General features: G+C 48.0%; 1 protein-coding gene across 10 annotated transcripts in view; it reads right to left on the minus strand.

The window, feature by feature from the left end:
• Positions 1-16,122, minus strand: part of HDAC4 (histone deacetylase 4) — a 214,773-nt gene extending 198,651 nt beyond the window's left edge. For 3 of the 10 annotated variants that reach the window (XM_062642768.1, XM_062601708.1, XM_062642706.1), the window contains exons 1-3: positions 15,454-15,508; positions 13,169-13,283; positions 8,695-8,813 (exon numbers count right to left, since the gene is read on the minus strand). The gene's annotated coding sequence lies outside the window, so the exon portion shown is untranslated. Of the gene's footprint in view, positions 1-2,664; positions 2,718-8,694; positions 8,814-13,168; positions 13,284-15,453; positions 15,539-16,095 lie in introns of those variants that run through there. The other 7 variants (XM_062601716.1, XM_062642757.1, XM_062601725.1 and 4 more) reach the window with 6 other exon arrangements.
• Positions 16,123-19,703: the final 3,581 nt, after the last annotated feature.

Genomic DNA, 19,703 nt, shown 5'->3' on the forward strand with positions numbered 1-19,703 from the left:
GTGCAACTATCCATTGCAGGAAAGCATGCAGGCCTCCAGGGTGACAGCCCAGCCCATGAGACAACAGCACACCCTCACCCACAAAACAGAGCATCACAGGAGCTGCAGTTTACATGTTGGCATGTTTGACTGCTTCTGCCTTGCACTGAATGCTAATACTGTTACCAAAACACTCTTGTTTCCGCAGCAACACAGCAATCCAGACCACAGTCCTCATGAACTTGTGGTGCCACTCTTCCATCTCTTCTTTTAACGTGCCTGTTTTCCTACAGCCAATAAAAATCATACAATCATATGAATCATGGAATGGTTTGTGTTGGAAGGGACCTTAAAGCTCATCCAGTTCCAACCCCTGCCACAGGCAGGGACACCTTCCACTAGAGCAGGGTGCTCCAAACCCCTGTGTCCAACCTGGCCTTGAACACTGCCAGGGGTGGGGCAGCCACAGCTTCTCTGGGTACCCTGTGCCAGCGCCTCAGCACCCTCACAGGGAAGAGCTTCTGCTAAAGCCTAATCTCTACCCAGTGTACATGCAGTGCATTATGTATTTGCGTATCTTCTTACTCAAAGGATCTTAACGAGGGCATCACCTAAGCACAGATTTCACATATAAGCACAGAGGATACAGCAGCGAACAGGAAAATAAAAATACAGCTTTAAAGGTAAAGTGCAATATAAACTTCTTTGTGTTATTTGTTGGCAAAACCTTTCCTCCTCTCCTCATCAGCATATGAAAAGTGATGTTGACATACACCTGTAAGAGCATGACAGAGCTGGCAGTCAAACACTGAAACACAGATAACACGGAACACCAGCAGCTAAGTCAACAGTTCTTTTTGACATCAAAAAACCTTTAAATGAACAAGAAAGCTGGAAAGGAGCTTTTGACAAGGGCATGGAGCAATATGACAAGGGGGAATGGCGCTTGCTCCATGTTTAACTCAGAAGTCCCACTCTCGAGCCACATACATGGCTAGAACAGAAAATCAACTCCACCAGCAGGACGATGTCAATTCCTGTGTTGTAGGCCCCCTAAGCAGGGTTCCATTTTTAATGAGCAACAGCAGCCTTTGATAACAACCAGACTCTTCAGTCAATATTTCAAGCTTGCAGCTGACAAGCAAGAAAAGCAAGGCAGGAACAAGTGGAACTACACGTACTTGAGGGGCTTTGGGCTCAGGGTATAACACCATCAAAGCAAACAGGACAAAAACCTCTGAAGAAGCTCTTCTGTCTATAGAGAGACAGAAGCCACCCAACTTTGGGACTTCACTTCCCAGGTGTTGCTCCAACACCAGGGCTGTTATTGAACTCACAGTAAAGGAAGAGCTCCGTTTACATGAGGATTTATAGATCCTATTTTTCTGCTTGCACAATACGAACACAGCAAGACATATTGGAATTGGTCCTTGAAAGAAGACAACTGGATGGTAAAGCCACAAAAACTGGGCTGTATTTCAAGGACTGATACAGTATCAGTCACAGAGGGGGCTTGAAGGTAGGTTTTAAAGCACTGTCAGTCACTAGTTGAAGGGGCTTCAAGTTAGCATGCTCAAGGAAGCCTTAGAGCCCAAGTTCACATGTGCAAGGATTCTACTGTGTTAGCTTTCTATGATCTAGAGTAAAATTTATACCCCTGTTTATGGCTTTACACACTAAGCAGCATAAACATGCTATTCTTCCCTCTAAGACATCCCTCTTTCAGGTTAGGAATCAAGCCAGGGTTTGACCCTCTTTACCCTTCTCCATCAATTTTCCAAACACCATAGCCTGAACTTCAGGATCTGTTATTCCCTAGGCTGGATTAGGGGATTTTGCACTTTTGCATGCTCCTAAATATCCTCCCGAAAGCTTCACACCAACAGCTTCAACTGATACACCAGGAAGAATTACTCTGCTTCCAAGATAACAAGAGGAAATGGCCTCAAGTTGCACCAGGGCAGGTTTAGATGGAGCTGAGGAACAATTCTTTCCCCAAAGGGTGCTCAGGCATTGGAACAGGGTGCCCAGGGCAAGGCTGGAGTCACTGTCCCTGTGTAGACGTGGTGCTCGGGGACATGGTTTAGTGGTGGCCTTGGCAGTGCTGGGGAATGGTTGGACTCAATGGTCTTCATGGTCTTCTTCATCCTCAGTAATTCTCTGAGCTGCCATTAGCCACCACAGCTCTGCTGTGCAGAATGTCTCTTCACTTCATCACCTGCTACAGAGCTGCTACTCTAAAATACATGAACAGGAATAGATTCATAGAATGGTTTGGGTTGGAAGGGACTTAAGATCATCCAGTTGCAACCCCTGCCATGGGCAGGGTCACCTTCCACTAGAGCAGGTTGCTCCAAGCCCCTGGCCTTGAACACTGCCAGGGATGGGGCAGCCACAGCTTCTCTGGGCATCCTATGTCTTCCTGTGCTGCAAAAACACACTGCTGGGTCATCCAAACAACTCCTCTGCATTTAAGATGTTCAATCAAGAGCACACAGCACTGCAAATCCAACGTGCCTCCCTGCTCCCTCAGATCATTCTGCATGCAAAGCACTCCACACGCTGGGGCAGGGGAAAGCAGGCTGTCAGGATCTGTTCTTAAGCTGGAATGGGGAGATAAACTGAAATGGAAAGGAACAGAGGCTGCTGCCACATCCAGATGCACAGAAGGCACTGAAAATGTACCAGTAAATATGTACATCAGCAGCCACTTCTAGGAACATCCAAAAGCACCTTCAGTTCTGCTGAACTTCACTGTGTTAAAGCAAGACACAGACTCTGATAGAGCCAGCTTTAATTCTCCTTCAAGGAAACACCAGACTAGATCATAAAATCATAGAATCAACCAGGTTGGATAAAGATCTTTAAGCTCATCAATTCCAATCATTGCCCAGCACTGCCAAGGCCACCACTAACCCATGGCACTGAGGGCCTCGGTCATCTCTTAGGTCATTTCCAACCAAAAGCCTTCTATGATTCCAAGGTATCTATTAAAAAACAAGTCCCCACATTGAACATAGGAGTATTTGCAAGTAGTTTTGGACATTTACCTTTTAGCACCCTCATTTGGAAGCTCCATAAAAAGTACTATCAAAAAGACTCTACCTGAAGCTGCAAATGACCCCAACAAAGTTTCATCAACTCCCAGTTCCAAAAAGCTTGCTGCCCCAAAGCCACAAACAGCCCATTTCCCACAAGATGCCAGAGAGGAGGAAATAAAAGCTGTATTGACCATGCACCCCTGAAGGCAGATACTTCAGAGCAAGAGCTGCAGTTTACGTGACTCGATAGCAGATCAGCAACTCAGGAGAGCTGCTTCTGAAAGGCAATACTGGGACATCCATCTGTTGTCCTTGAAGTTTTGAGAGACACATCAAGCAGAAACACATCTATCTGGAAAGATTAAATATAGAAAGGATTCATATAGATCTATATGAAAGAGATTTGTGAAATAAATATATACATATGTATATATATTTTTACATGTGTCTATATGCATATATGTACATATACATGTATATATACATGTATATGTACATATATATGTGTATATACATATATTATATATGTAAATACATATATGGCTGCCCCATCCCTGGCAGTGTTCAAGGCCAGGTTGGACACAGGGGCTTGGAGCAACCTGCTCTAGTGGAAGGTGACCCTGCCCGTGGCAGGGGGCTGGAACTGGGTGAGCTTTAAGGTCCCTTCCAACCCAAACCAGGCTGGGATTCTGGGATTCTGTAGTAAAACATCAGCACCAAAGAAAGCATTTCTCTTTATTTTCACTTCCTTTTATCTGCCTATCACCTCTGAATCAGAGAGACACTTTCTTTTATCTGCCTATCGCCTCTGAATCAGAGAGACAAAGGCCAGTTTTGGATATAGCCCCAGACATGCGTTCTGCACATTTATAAGCAGCTCTTCCCTTTTGTGGCAGGGACCGAACTCAGCTTCACTAAGTTATTCCAGGAGCCTGTTTCCTAAAAGAAGGGGAAATACAGTACTCCAATGAGGATACCTACTTGACAGCCCTCGTCTTCTCCTCTCAAAGTACATGGGGAAATCAGCTACCTAATGAGCTCAAAGAAACTCATCCATTGCTAGCATCAAAAACCAGCCGTGTGCTAAAGCTAGGCAGATGTAACAACCAACAAATCAGACCTTTCCAGGCTGAATAAGCCTCCCACATACAGCATAATACAACAGAAATCATTTACCCAGGAATGTAAGAGACACTGCAGAGCTTAGAGCACCCTCCAACTCCCCAAAAGCTCCGTACCTGTGGTAAACACAACAGCAATTTACACTCAGTAAAGCTCCCAGCACTGATGCTCCCGAAGAAGGGTTATGACAAAGCATATTTGCTGGCAGGGAGGCTACATGAAGCCATAGAAAGGGTCTGCAAGGGCCTGCTCTAGGAGGGAAGAGCCCCATAAAGGGCAGGGAAAAAAAATAATCGACTGCAAAATGCCAGGTACTGAAACACCTGTGCCCGAGACATGCTCTTTCCATCACAGCCACCCCAAGCACTGTATTGGAAGCCCATTCTATACTGCCCAGAAAGCTCTTCTCATTTAGGAATCCTCCTGTAGCTGCAGGAAAACATTAGTACCTTTTCTTGTGTTTGCTTGAATTTCACACCCACACTTGTTGGTTGGCTACAGCATATGCTCAGAATTCATTTAGCTGTATTCAGAGGCTCTGCTGCTTTCCATTTGTGTTGCCAGTGTTAGGAACAAGCCTCAGAGCTATACACTGAGGCCCTGGAATTTAAATATACGATAACACTGTAAATAAAAGGAAACAAATTCCTTAAGGAAAACCTTGTCGCATGCCAGATCAGTTCCCAATAGGAACCACTCTGCTTTGACAAGAGATAAATATTTACAGTGTAGAACAGAGAACACCTTGTGTTGCAAGAGGAGGAATTCAAGCCTCATCTGTCCCCGGTATACTTAAGAGGTTATTTGGATTGATAAAGAAAGAAAATACAATCACAGTACCTAGAAGCAGACACTGCTCATTTCCATCACCAAAACACAGAACGGAAGGGAGTCACACAGCGAGATTGTCAAACAGACTGAATCCAGAACAGATTTTCACAAAGGGAGACCTCATCCCCCAGGGAATGCAGACAGTTTACAGCAAAAGAGGAAATTATTGCCAAGAATATGCTGCCTTCCTTTTTTTTTTTTTCCCCTTTTCATTTAAATATAGCCTTAACTTGCTCCTCTTTACATGTTGTGAATGTAGACACCGAAGATGCTTTCTCACTGGGACAAAAAGGCAGCAAGAAGCATTAGATGTCCCTGTTGAGCTCCTCAGATTGGGAGATAGCACCCTGGGGATACCCTCAGCAAAGAGAAAGCTCAGGCATTAGTTTATTAGGCTATCTCCCTGTTTCCAGGGCCTCCTGGCTTGAGCAGCTCCTTCCAGCAAAGGAAAGAATGTGGGGAATGTCATTCAGAATGGCACTTGGGAAGACCTAGGAATGGGAAGTATACAATAACTGGATATCCTTCTCCCGAGGAGGGGTGATAAGCCCCATGCAAAGAAGATGCCCTTGTTTCTAGCATTAGACAGCTACATCTCAAGTTGCTTGGGGTTTTCTGACATTTAAATGAGGCAAGCACCTTATTAAACAGAAACACAATGGCTTTATGGTGCCTCTGCAGCTCTAATTCCAGTTTCTAACAGGACCTGCACCAGGACAGCCTGGCTTAGCTGTTACACCACAGGATTTCATATCTGGAGTGTAATACTCCTCACCCAAGTGCTATTTGGGCTTTTATTGCACATACCCTTTGAAAAGTGCCAGCCCAGCCACCCCTAGGTTTATGGAAGAGTTCAATGTCTATCTCCAAGTCTCAGTTTCCTTACTTCCTTCTCCTCTTACAATGGAATTATTACCTTATGCAAAACTCGCCTGCCTTGACCCCACTGAGTGCAAGCAGCATTACTGTGTGGCACCGTCCCTGCCACCACTCCCTGTGCCTGCATTCCACACACCAGCTCTTCACCCACTCCCCTGCTCTCAGCATCCCTCCACAGCAGGCTATTTTTAGACCAGCATTTTTATAGCAAAGACCAGAAGCAGCACAATTTCAGTGCCAAAATGGATTCATCTGAGCCTTCTAACACTGCCAGTAACTGGCATCACGACACTGTGGTCTGATGGTCTGTATGTCTGCACCAGGGCCACTGTAAACCCCACAGCACCCTCCCAGCTGCCCCACACCACCAGGTCACCAGCCAGTTCACCAAGATCAGCCCAGAACTGCCCATGAAGGATTCATACCGTTCATCCCCCCATCAATAGAATGCACTGTGCTTTCTTTTTCCATGGGCGTGTAAGCTTTCTGCACTGAGAAGTGTTTGATCCATCCCCTAAATGGAACACCACCTATCTTTACACTTGCAGTGCCATGGACCGGACATGAGAATCAGACTCAGCAGGTCCCACCACCACCTATTTCTGTTTACAAAGCATAAACTAACACAGGAAACATCAGCCTAAGCTATCCACATCCAGCCACAAATGTGAACAAGACCATGTAATCTGTGTAAATCCACCCAAAACCAGTGTGGACTGCTCATAAGACTGTACAGTAAAAGACGCGCTTATGTTCAACGATTCATAATTCTCATGAATAAGATTTCAACTTAGAAGGCCATCTTCTTCAAGGGATACTGCAGCCAGAAACAGAGCTACCATTTGCCCTGAAATCACATCAACTACCCTGCTGCTCACTTCTAGTCCTCTCCCTCTTTTGACCATGATGCCAAACTAAAATTCCTTACTCAAACGCATCCTTTAGCCTCTACCAGCATCTCAAGGCAGGTAAAAATGAAGGGGGGGGGGGAAATGGGACAAAAACTTAACACTGGGAAGGGGGTGGTGGGTGAGGAGAAGCTCCCCATGACCCTTCAGTGTACACTTGAGGACAGAGCCCCCCCCCCCATGAGCTGGGCTGCACCCCTGGAGCATGAGCAGCAGCTCAGGGAGGGGATCCTGCCCCTCTGCTGTGCTCTGGGGAGACCCCCACCTGCAGCCCTGATCCAGCTCTGGGGCAACAGCACAAGAGAGACATGGAGCTGTTGGAGAGAGGCCAGAGGAGGCCATGGAGCTGCTGCGAGGGCTGGAGCAGCTCTGCTCTGGAGCCAGGCTGAGGGAGCTGGGCTGTTTCAGCCTGGAGAAGAGAAGGCTCCTCAAGGGGAGACCTTAGAGCAGCTCCAGTGCCTAAAGGGGCTACAGGAAACCTGGAGAAGGGCTTTGGACAAGGGCCTGTAGGGACAGGACAAGGGGAATGGCTTTTACCTGCCAGAACAGAGGAGACTGAGATGAGCTCTTAGGCAGAAGATCTTCTTTTCCTGTGAGGGTGCTGAGGCGCTGGCACAGGGTGCCCAGAGAAGCTGTGGCTGCCCCATCCCTGGCAGTGTTCAAGGCCAGGTTGGACACAGGGGCCTGAGCACCCTGCTCTGGTGGAAGGTGTCCCTGCACGTGGCAAGGGTTGGAACTGGATGAGCTTCTAACCCAAACCATTCTCCAAGTCTGTGATTTTCTCACAATCAAGACGTTGCCATTAGATTCAAACAGAAAAATCAGTCTTGTGTAGAAGTGCACCACAAAATCCATATGGAAGATAATTTATTGTGTCCATTTACATTAAGTAGGTCAAGAAAAACAGAAATGCAAATGCAGCTCACGGTAGCCAATATCTGTTCCAGTCCACTGGGAGGTTCAGTTACTCAGCAGCATCTCTAACACTAGTTCCAAACACACCTGACTGTGTAGCCTCTTCACGTTGCTTTACCCTTTCTCTTCATCACAGAACAAAGGCAAGATGAAGTTTTGTGCATACTCACTACCAAACCCATCAGGGCCTTGCTTCATCACGCTGCCACCAAGTTAAGAGCAGCAGCAACCAACCTAAACACGGAGAACCTCAGTAATCTGTGACAGCAATCACTAACCACAGCAAAGGAAGGTTTACACAAATCCAGGGGCTGGGTTGTTGACAAACAGCAGGAAACAGAAGCACTAGAGCTGTACATGGAGAAAGAAAAGGCTCTGTTTAGCACTAACCCAATAGAGATGCTGCAAGCATCCTAGGGAGCCATTTCTTTCACTGGCCCTGAAGGCACTACAACAGCCCCAAGCACACTCAAACTGCATCTGTCTCCTTGCAAAAGAAGCAGGAGGCAGCAGGAGACTGCACCCTACTGTTTTCTTGCCCTCTCCAGGTCTATAATAGGTGCCATCATTCATCCCCTCCAACAAGACCTCCACAAGAAACATGACCCCATGTGTCCTGAGATACCGCACACAGGTGCTTGTGCTCCCTTTTTCCCCCCAAACAATCTAAAGAAACATGACAGGCTTCCTGCTGTGCCACAAGAGATCAGTCTCTGTGTCTGAGTCCTGCCAGCCTCATCCGCACCACAACACAGACGGGTCCCCTCCTGACTCAGCCAAAGCACTAGGTATTTATTTATTGGTAAGTCTATGCTGGCTGGAGAAGCAACTTTCTTTATTAGTACGCAGTGCCCTAAACTATAATCCAGCCTGCAGGAAAGCTCAGTTTTACTTATGGATTCTCCTTCTAGGACCCCTAGAACCTGGAGCAAACATCAACAAAACCTGGAAAACTCTTTCCCATTGGGAAAATGCACCTTTCTGAATACTTTGACCAACACTTCTTTCTGAGTACTTACTGGGAACAACATCCAACAGAATTCATTCATTGTTTCAGGCTTACATTTTGGATCATTTTCTTAGAGCAACACACACTAGACAAAGCTTTGTCCATGCAACATCCAAACTGAACGGTTTTCTGCTGAGCAAACACAATGCAAGTTATTTGAGCATACGAGGAAAACACAGAAGAGAAGCTGCATGGAGACCTCATAGCAGCCTTCCAGTATCTGAAGGGGGCCTATAGGGATGCTGGGGAGGGACTCTTCATTAGGGCCTGTAGAGACAGGACAAGGGGAATGGCTTTAACCTGCCAGAACAGGGGAGACTGAGATGAGCTCTTAGGCAGAAGCTCTTCCCTGTGAGGGTGCTGAGGTGCTGGCACAGGGTGCCCAGAGAAGCTGTGGCTGCCCCATCCCTGGCAGCGTTCAAGGTCAGGTTGGACACAGGGACTTGGAGCACTCTGCTCTAGTGGAAGGTGTCCCTGCTTGTAGCAGGGGTTGGAACTGGATGAGTTTTAAGGTCCCTTGCACCCCAAACCAGTCTGGGATTTTATGTTAACAGGCTAAGAATAACATCATCCAAGCTTTAGGCTTTTACTGAAGGAAAATGAAAACTCAAACAGGAAGACAACTTGGAAATGGCTGGGTAAAAGGGGACCAGCATAAAATGCTCATCTCCCTTTAATCCTGAAGAGCCAATGTAAATAACTACTTACTTAAGGTGAAAAGCCCAAAGGCATTAGTGGGGATACAGCTGTGATGCCACACGCACCTTGCTCCCCATGTCCTCACATACAACTGCACACGGGACAAAGCACTGGTTCAAACCAGTACACCATCTTACAACACCTTGCACACCAGTAGCAGGGACAGGGTAGCCCTGAACAACTGCTGCTTCTCACATTTAATGCCAACTGTACCAAACTAATGCCCTCATGTGCGTTTGACAAATGAAGCTCCATTTCACACAGAACCGGTTACAGAATACTAATGTTCACAGAATTTAACAGTAATTAAGTCTTGCTGACAGACACCTCATTAAAGCACCAGTTCTCCAGAAAAATCACAAAGTGAATTATTTCCTACGCAGGAAATGGCAGCGTTTTTTCACTCCTCCTAAAAGATAAATGGAGGTAAGTTCAACTGGATGTCAGTGCTCCCCACAATAAGAGTGAGCTGCTTGAAAAGATTTAAAACAATACATTGCTATGCTGCCAGCACAGAGATGGTCATCTCCTCGACATGCTTTTATCCTATGATTGCAAAACCAGACCCCTTACAATAAGAGTTTGTCACCCGACAGCTTATGGCTGGTTACAAAACGTGTAGGCACACACGTCCAGGAAAGGCTACGGGAGATCTAACTTGGAAGAACACAAGGGAGTGAACACAGCAGGCTTCAACCTGTCACTTCAGCAAGTCACATCTTCACCATGGAGAGATGAAGAACTTACTGAATGTGCTCCTAGGCATCATCACCTCATGGGCAACACTCTGCCAGAGTAACACTTAGTTATATCTGATGGATTAGTCCAAACTACTGGAATGATTATAGAATCACAGGATCAACAAGGTTGGAAAAGACCTTTAAGCTCACCCAGTCCAACCATTCCCCAGCACTGCCAAGGCCACCACTAACCCATGGCACTGAGGCCTCGCCTCTGTGGTGTGTGAGCACTTGCAGGGACAGTGAATCCAGCACTGCCCTGGGCACCCTGTTCCAATGCCTGAGCACCCTGTGGGGAAGGAATTGTTCCTCAGCTCCAGTCTAAACAATGCTCCAAAAGAACAAGCTCTTTCTTCCTCAGACCTGGATAAGCCACATGAGCTGCACATATTGCCTTCAGCTTCCCCCAGCACCTCTCTGGCTCCTTTCTGCTCCTCTACCAAACTAAATGGCTATCTCAGAGGACTCTTAGGTTAAAACTACATCTTGACCAAACTAGAAAGAAGTTTCTCATTAGTCTGAGATCCCACTTTCAACTTGTAACTTTTTGGTTTTTAAATGCTTCTTGTCTGAGGAACAAAGGTTAAATCACTTCATGAGGACAGACGGCTGAGTGTGCCCATGACCACAAGTCAACACAACATTCCTCTGCACTAGTAGATGGCAGTTTGAAGCAGCTTTTAATCAAATCATATCCAATAGGAGAACATCAAGGGAAAAAATACAGAGTTGATCAGGACATGTCTAGCAACGAATACCATGAAAAACAGAACGAAAAGCCTGAGTTTTTATAGAGGAAGGCCAAGCTGTAATTCCTTGCAAAGGGAAAACCACAGAAGCTTTCCAAGAGATTTTACAGTCTTTTCCTAATTGTTCCCTTTTACAAAGCTGTTACGCAACCTCTGTGTGCTTTCCTGCTTCTCTACCCCCGTTATTTCACCCATTCCCCCCTTGCCCCACACACTCTGAGGCAGCTAGCTCCAAACAGCCAGCAACACAGGAGATAATTTGTCTCTCCTCTCAGTTTCAACTGCCCATGCTTTGCAGCGAAGCAGCATCACCCAAAATCTGCTTACTATTCAAGCAATGACAAGCATCACTTCACGAATCATCTGTTATGGACTGCCTTATCAACATGGGCCATTGCAGGAGAAAGCAAACCTGGCCCACTTCAGTTTTCTGCAGAACGCAATCAAAATGCAGGTGGCAGGAGTTACTAGAGCAGTCTGAGGACTTCCCTCACCCAAGGGCTCGAATACAGAGACAGTGCCCATAGCAGAGACCATCTAAATCAGATCAAAATGCTAAGACGCATTTCCTTCCCCCCCACACACAGCTTTTACTCCCATTTCTTATGCCTCTGGGTAGGTAACAACATTGCCACATTCCTGATTATTAAAGCAGTCAGTTTTAGTGTTTCTGCCTTTTCTCAGCTTAAACAATGAGGCAAACCCAGGCATTTTCATGGGGTTTCCCCCTGTACCCAGACCTCTGAGAGAAGAACTGGGTTCCTTTCATTGCTTCGGAGCATCGGGATGCTTGGACCTGGGGAACCTGGGAGCAAAAGTAACTGAAAACCAGAAACTAAGCATTAGGGATGAGGACTCAAAACTGACTAGCAGGTTTGAAGTGAGTGACAACACATCCTGCCAGCTTCTGTCTCCAGCAAAACAGGCTTCTACAAAAGCACAAACCCAAAGGATCCCAGCAGGAGCCTAACAGAATCCAAACCCAATAGCTGGCCTTGTAGGCTAGGTAAAAGACTACAGACAAGCAATGGGGTAACTGGAAACAAGCTAGAGGTGACCTAGAGGAGCAATGAAGATGACACAAAAAGAGTCATCAAGAACACTTGGCAAATATTCCATGAATGATGTTACCAGTATCCAAATAACAGGTTCAGTTAACATCTCGCTGTGGTTTGTGACAACTGTTGCTGTCTGGAACCAGCTAAGCAACAGATACCGTTCAGCAGATAAACTATTCTGGTAATATTACTGTGTGTACTCAATAGGTGCAAGACAAGTAAAAATATGGTCCCAAGACTCTGCTACACACACACACACACACACACAATGCCAAGAGTATTTATTTCCAGTAAACACAAAACCATTCAATGCCAAGGAGTGTAACACAATCACTTCTTTAACTGGAAAAGGACACCAAAGAGATGCTTTAAGCCCAAGGTTATTTTGGCACAGCTGGGCAGCGAGCATCCAGGTTTTCAGATCCTAAAGAGAGCATCGCACTAGCAGACACTTCACTGCACTTAACCCAGACAGATGCATGTTACCCTTGAGAAAACACGAGGACAAGGATGTACTGTGGCCTTACAAAACCCTTCCAGCACAGCAAACAACCACTGGAGAAACACTTCAAGCAATCCAAAAGTGCCAAAAACAATTCAAAGCCCCTTCTTCTAAGTGCCCTCCTGTTTTCACTTTTCATAGAATCCCAGACTGGTCTGGGTTGGAAGGGACCTTAAAGCTCATCCAGCTCCAACCTCTGCCATGGGCAGGGACACCTTCCACTAGAGCAGGCTGCTCCAAGCCCCTGTGTCCAACCTGGCCTTGAACACTGCCAGGGATGGGGCAGCCACAGCTTCTCTGGGCACCCTGGGCCAGTGCCTCAGCACCCTCACAGGGAAGAGCTTCTGCCTAAGAGCTCATCTCCGTCTCCCCTGTTCTGGCAGGTTAAAGCCATTCCCCTTGTCATGTTCCTATAGGCCCTTGTCCAAAGCCCCTCCCCAGGTTTCCAGTAGCCCCCTTTAGGTAGTGGAAAACAGCTCTAGAGGTCTCCTCAGAGCCTTCTCTTGTCCAAGTTCTCTTTTGTGTTAATGGGAACACAGAAGCCTGTGTAACATGAGCACAGCAAAGCAAGAAGTTGCATTTTGACGAACACAAAGATTAAAACGTGCAAGAAACTACTTTCTCTGGTTGACTCTTTTTGCTAGTAAGTCACCATCAAAAGGCAAGTGATCAGTGAAACCAAATTCCACTAAGGAGTTCACAGGCCCTTGGTGTACCCAGCCTGCTACCTCCTAACCTGGGGCTGCCAGATGTTCCCTGGGCTCCTCGAGGACTTCTTTGTGTGTTTCCCTTGGTGCTGACAACAGGTTGAGTAGCTCACACCTGCCTGTTTTCTCCTACTTTAGGATAGTCTGCTGGAGATCACACAACAGGAATGCAGACTGCTCCACAAACATTTCCTCCCAAAGGAATAAAAACTTTAATGCCATACCTACACTCTTCTTTCATGCCCCCAGCCCATTAAGTAAATGGCAAATTCCTCTGGTATTCCAAGGTAATTTTCAAAATGCATTTCATGCATCTTCTAATCTGTCTCCTTTCTACAGCCAAGTCCTGAAGCAAACCCAAAAGAATTCCGGGGAAGCAAACCCAAAAGAATTACGGGATGGCAAAGTTAACCTGTAAAGATGGAAACATTTGGGGACTCTTTTTGTCCCCTTAATTTGGGCAACCAAGGGCACAGCTTAACATCAGCAACTGGAATGTGTCAGATGCACATGCCAAAACATCCAAACAGGAAGCATATAATCCTAGAAAGTCATGTCTTACACATTTCTCTTGATACAGAGAGGCTGCAGTTGCTAAAACTTACTCTAACTGGGTGGCATTTTACATCTCTAAATGTAACGGAGTGAGCACATTGCCATGGCTACAGGATGATTCTGCACTAACTTTGTTGCCTCGTAATCGCTGTATATTTGTATACATGCAGCTGAGCTTCCTTAATTCAGTGCCCTCAAAAAGGCTGTCGAGTGCCAATAGCAGCTTTTAGGCTCGAAACTCCATAGGGGGGTGATGGGAACATCAGAAACAACTAAAAACCCAGTGCCGTGACAGCCCACATTAGGGAAAATAAAGGAGAAATAGGAACAAGAAAGCTTGCCAAGAAGCAGATTATTATATAAACTTCACAGCTCCTTAGCTTTTACAAATGTTGCCATTAAAGAAAGAAAAAAAAACAACTCATCCCTAATTCAAATAATTATCTCCAGGTAGCTTTTGGCAACAACCAAAAGCGCTTTGATGGCAGCAAATACAGTCCCATTTATTGACAGGGCATAAGAGCAGTAAATCAAAATGCATTGGCAAGGAGACCGGAGCGCCAACAGCCAAAATCATGCTCACTCCGTATCTCCAGGCTCACATGAGCATGAGGAAGGCAACAGAATACAGCTGTTGGGAACAAGCACAGAACCAAGCTGCTTGGTGAGAAGAAACACACACCACCAGCGAGCGCCTCTACCCCGCTCCAGCACCCTGCTTCCCAGCTTTACAAGTGATTTTCACATCCTGAATCCACCCACAGCTTTCTAACACCGATCCCACTTCTTGGGAACATTTTTAGACCTGGAATCCAGTCTGGAATACCAGGCAAGATGAAATCCTCGCTTAACAGGCACAAAACAAGCCGTTTGGTGACAAGCCTGCTTTATGTAAAGCAGGCTGTTGACAAGCAAGCCAACCACCCGAAAAAGCCTTCCACTCTCCCCAAACGAGTGCCACAACACAATTACGCAAGTGTTGTGCATGACGGGCAGGTTTACATCCCTTTGAACGGGGGAGATGACGGCCAAACAGCCATTATATCAGCACGTTCCGCTTGCCGAAGGTGCCGTGCACCCAGCAGAGAACCCCGACAGAGCAGAGGGATTGCACAGCATCTTCCCTGATAAATTCCTGCAGCAAAACCCACACACAGCCAAACGCTCAGCAACACCCTCCTCCGAACGCACCAGAACCTCTCTTTTTCAGCCTCGTTTCTCATTGCACAAGGCAACTCTTTACATTTCGGAGCGGTTCACACACTTTATTGACCCACAGCTCCCCAAAATGCGTGTTTTAGGGGGAGAAGCCATAGTGTAGAGCCCTGCCTCGGCTCGGAGCTGTCATCTTCCCTTTGCAGCCCAACGTTACCGCCTCAAAACACGGTGATGTTAAGGAGCACACTCCTTGTTTTCTCCTCCTAGTTACCAAAAAAAAAAACATTTTTAACGGTGCTTTTTAGCGGGGGACCATTGGACAAGCTCCATGCTCCAACCCCGGAGCCGCTGCCCCGTGAAGCGAGTCCCCACCGACACAAACTTTCCCCAAGTCCACCGTTATTCACCGGCAAGCGCCGAGCAAGACCCGACCCCGCTCGGCTCCGCAGGGCCCCGCCGCAGGGCCGCCGCGCCCGCCCCGGCCAACACCCGCGCCCCGCCGCCCCCAGGCCCACGCCCTCAGCACAGCCCACACGGCCTGGGCCCGGCGGGGCTGGGACTGGGGCCGGGTGCGGGCCCGGCCGTCGCCCGCAGCACTCACCGCTGCCCGCATCGCTCCCGCCGAGCCCCGCGCAGCACCGAGGCGGCGGCGCTGCTCGCCGTGAGCGGAGGGAGAGAGGGAGGGAGTGGGGGGGAAGGAGGAGCCGCGGCCGCCAGGCAGAGGAGGGGCGGGGCTACGCCGCAGCGAGCGAAGGGGGCGTGGCTTGCGGAGGCGCCAGCCCCCACCCTCCTCATTCACAAAAACGCGAGAGGCGGGGAGGCGCCGCACGCGCTGATTGGCCAGCGGAGCTGCCCGTCACACCCCTCCGCCCCATGGCGAGTGATGGCGTGCGGAGGCTCCGCCCGCCCTAGCGCGTCGACCAATCAAAGCGTGGCAGAAAACGCCAAGCGGCTCAAATACGCCCGCCACCGCTGCAAGGGCGATTCTGATTGGCTCAAGCAGCTGCCCATCACCTCCCTTCTCCAGAACGCTCCGCGCCTCACGGTTCGGAGCACGGAGAGATGAGGAAAACCCAGCGGCGCTCAAACGGCCACTCGAAGAACGCGGCGGCCGGGAGCGTCCCCGCCGCCATTACAACCCGGCGGGCAACGAAAGAGCCCCGCGCCACGGCGGGGGTCAGCACAGAGAGGCCCGATCGAGAGCGAGGGTGTGGAAAGCAGCGGTGCGCCGCCGCGTACTGACCTGTGTCGGCGGCGGACGAGGCGGGAGCAACCATTTTTCCCCGCGGCCAATCAGGAAGCGCGGTTTATTTATAGCCCGGCGAGGGAGGGGGAGAAGGGGACCAATCAAGACACGCCCTCGCCCTCACGGCACCGCCCCGTGGCGCGCGGCCCGTCGCCTTGGCGACGGCGCGCCCGGTGGTGTTGGGCTTGTTGGGGGGGCGCTGAGGCAGGGGTCCGCCATGTCTGCTCTAGGCCTGTAGTCCCGGAGGGGAGCCGAGCTCCGGCCTGTGGCGGGGCGGCCGAGCAGCGAGGGGGGTTGAGAGCCCGAACACGGGTGTGGGTCTCCGAGGCCGGAGGTGCCCACTCGGCTTTGAAGGCCCGGACAGACCTGGAGACTGTTTGGGATGTGTTGGAGTGTTACCGCGGCAGCATCCAGTTCCAACCCCCTGCCACGGGCAGGGACACTTTCCACTAGAGCGGGTTGCTCCAAGCCCCTCTGTCCAACCTGGCCTTGAACACTGCCAGGGATGGGGCAGCCACAGCTTCTCTGGGTACCCTGTGCCAGCGCCTCAGCACCCTCACAGGGAAGAGCTTGTGCTTGAGATCAAGTAAATAGCACCAGTCAAAAGACAGCTAGAGGTGATGGATTGTTTGGAAGTGAATTCTTTCACTTATAACAGGAAAGTGATGCATTCTGATGTTTTCCTTCCTTGGGTAGTTTGAGACAGCAAAAACTAAGGTTTTTTTGATTCTCAGGATACTAACGGAGAAGGATTAACTAGAAATGCTGGAGCAAATGCAAGCCATGGCATGTGAAAACCTAGAGAGGGGCTTTGGACAAGGGCCTGTAGGGACAGGACAAGGTGAATGGCTTTAACCTGCCAGAACAGAGGAGACTGAGATGAGCTCTTAGGCAGAAGCTCTTCCCTGTGAGGGTGCTGAGGCGCTGGCACAGGGTGCCCAGAGAAGCTGTGGCTGCCCCATCCCTGGCAGTGTTCAAGGCCAGGTTGGACACAGGGGCTTGGAGCACCCTGCTCTAGTGGCAGGTGTCCCTGCCTGTGGCAGGGGTTGGGACAGGATGAGCTTTAAGGTCCCTTCAACCCAAACCCATTCATCTATGTATAGTATTTTCATAGAATATGAAACTTTTTGTCAGTTTTCTGCACCAAAGTGTTACTTTTTTACCCATCAAGTATTGTCTATAAAAAATGGCTGCTGAGTGCTCTGTTTTTAATAGCAAACAGCTGAATCGGGATATAAAAAATACACGAAAAGGGGAGAACATACTTAAAAAAATCTCTGCTAATCTTGGCCTCAATTACCAAGAGTAAAGAAATAAAATGGATTGTTCAGTGCACTGCCTCTACCCATGTGTTCCTAGCAACCATTCAACATTTAATTGATTTTGCTATTTTCTAAAGAATTACTCTATTGAACTGTCAAGTCTTCTCTAGCTGCACTTTCTTCATTAGCCAAGCCCAGAGCTGCCACAACTCTCACTTCGCTTGTGTTTCGATGATTTACCTTTGACTAGGACAATGCAAGAAGCGAGTCACACAATTTCAGACTGATTTGGATTGGAGGGGACCTTAAAGCTCATCTTGTCCCAACCCCTGCCACAGGCAGGGACACCTTCCACTAGAGCAGGTTGCTCCAAGCCCCTGTGTCCAACCTGGCCTTGAACACTGCCAGGGATGGGGCAGCCACAGCTTCTCTGGGCACCCTGTGCCAGCGCCTCAGCACCCTCACAGGGAAGAGCTTCTGCCTAAGAGCTCATCTCAGTCTCTCCTCTGGCAGGTTAAAGCCATTCCCCTTGTCCTATCACTCCCTTCCCTTCTAAAAAGCTACTCTCCAGCTTTCTTAACATTCCACAATATGGGAAGCAAAATATTTTGGGATCTCTATTAGCTGGTGTGAGAAAGCTTAGCCAGGGTACACCTGTGAGGCATGCTCTGCTGGGAGCATCCTGCCTAAGATGCAGTAGATACCATCTCAGGCTTCTTTGAAGACATTGCCAATGGCCAAAGGAAGTCCAAGTCTCAAATGTCACAACATCAAATATTATTGCTCCCTTTTTTATGATGGCTTTCAACCTTTTGTTGAAGGCAAGCCACCATGGTGGTCCTAGAAAGAAGGTGACCCATGCGCTGTCCAGTTCCATTCAGAGTTTAATGCCGTCTACACAGCCTTCAAACCTCTGCGATCCAGGTAGAGCATGCAGAGGGTTCTTGTACTTCACATAGGTGGAGCCATTGGCTTACACAGTTAAAAGTAGTTCATGGTACGAGCCCTGGGGACACAGTGGTCTGCTCTCACACCTCTTGTAGCAATCACTGTGCCTACTCATAGCCCAGTCAGTACACTAAAGAGGACTCCCACTTAGCTTTCATAGAGATCCTTAACACCGTGGAGTAAGACGATCTGAAACACAACATTCCTATTTGTAGGCAGCCATCCCAGCAGACTTCTGCTGCTTTTGATTTATTGACTCTTGCGAAGTTGTTTTTAAACATCCAGATTTGCCATAAAGAAAAATGAACTCCTGTAGTTCAGCCATCTGGATTTCCATACATTCTGGAATCAGAAGGGAAATGCTTACAACTTTGGCCCTCCCTCAAAATTTACATAGACATAGTAATATAGAAACACCTTTTTTCTTTACTGTGAGATGTTTAGCAACTGCATTTCCATTTGAAAGGGCCACCCATCTCAAAATCCTTGCCATATTGATCTGACCCCTCCAGTTGCTCACTTTCCCATGCTGTGAACAACATGCTCTGGTCTTGTCAGAGGTCACAGTTACTCTTGACAGTTCTACCAGCAATAGCATCCTATTAACTTCAGGTTTCCACTCTTTAAGAGTGGAATTATTTATTACTGACAACTTACAACCATTACATTTTGCTTATTCTAAGCTTGAGCATGCAGAAGGCCTGAAGTCTTCATAGAATCACCTAGGTTGGAAAAGACCTTGAAGTCCATCAAGTCCAACATGCACCTAAGAGCACTGCTGGCATGAAGAGCACCACTTCTGCATAAAGCTGAAGCCCTTTTTGTTTCATATTTAGCTTATACTGGCTTGTGGGCTTGTTTGTTTGTCGTTCTTTGGTTGGTGAGGTTTTAGGTTTCCTCCTATGGTTGTTCTATCTTTATTCAAGGCCACTTTGTGTGATCTCGTGTGTGTGTGTATAAATAATCTTCAGTTATTTTTGTCAAGAGATGGGAGTGCTTTAGGAGTAGAAGTCACTAATGCAGCCTGTGGAGCAGACAAGGTACTATTTGCAAAGGCTGCCTGCCCTCTCTTGTGGCTCCCCATTTCTGGTACAGCTGGGAGATGGTTTAGTCACCAACATGGGTTACAACCAACATCTTGTTGCCTATTGCAACTTCTAAACTAATGGAGCCCAGAGGTACCTTTGGTGCCACCCATGCCCTCAACATTAAGGGTTGGATGTTGTGCTGTTGTACTGCAGACCCCTTCTCTTGGCTACAAACTCCAAAGGCTACTTGCCTGGCTGCAACAGTTGCCTCCAATGCTTTCTGCACTGCTAAAATAGAATCATAGAATAGTTAGGGTTGGAAAGAACCTTAAGATCATCCACTTCCAACCCCCCTGTCTTGGGCAGG

Source organism: Pezoporus occidentalis, unplaced genomic scaffold (genome assembly GCF_034315485.1).
Source record: "Pezoporus occidentalis ecotype Australia unplaced genomic scaffold, CSIRO_AGI_Poc_V1 ctg118, whole genome shotgun sequence".
Lineage (NCBI taxonomy): Eukaryota > Metazoa > Chordata > Aves > Psittaciformes > Psittacidae > Pezoporus > Pezoporus occidentalis.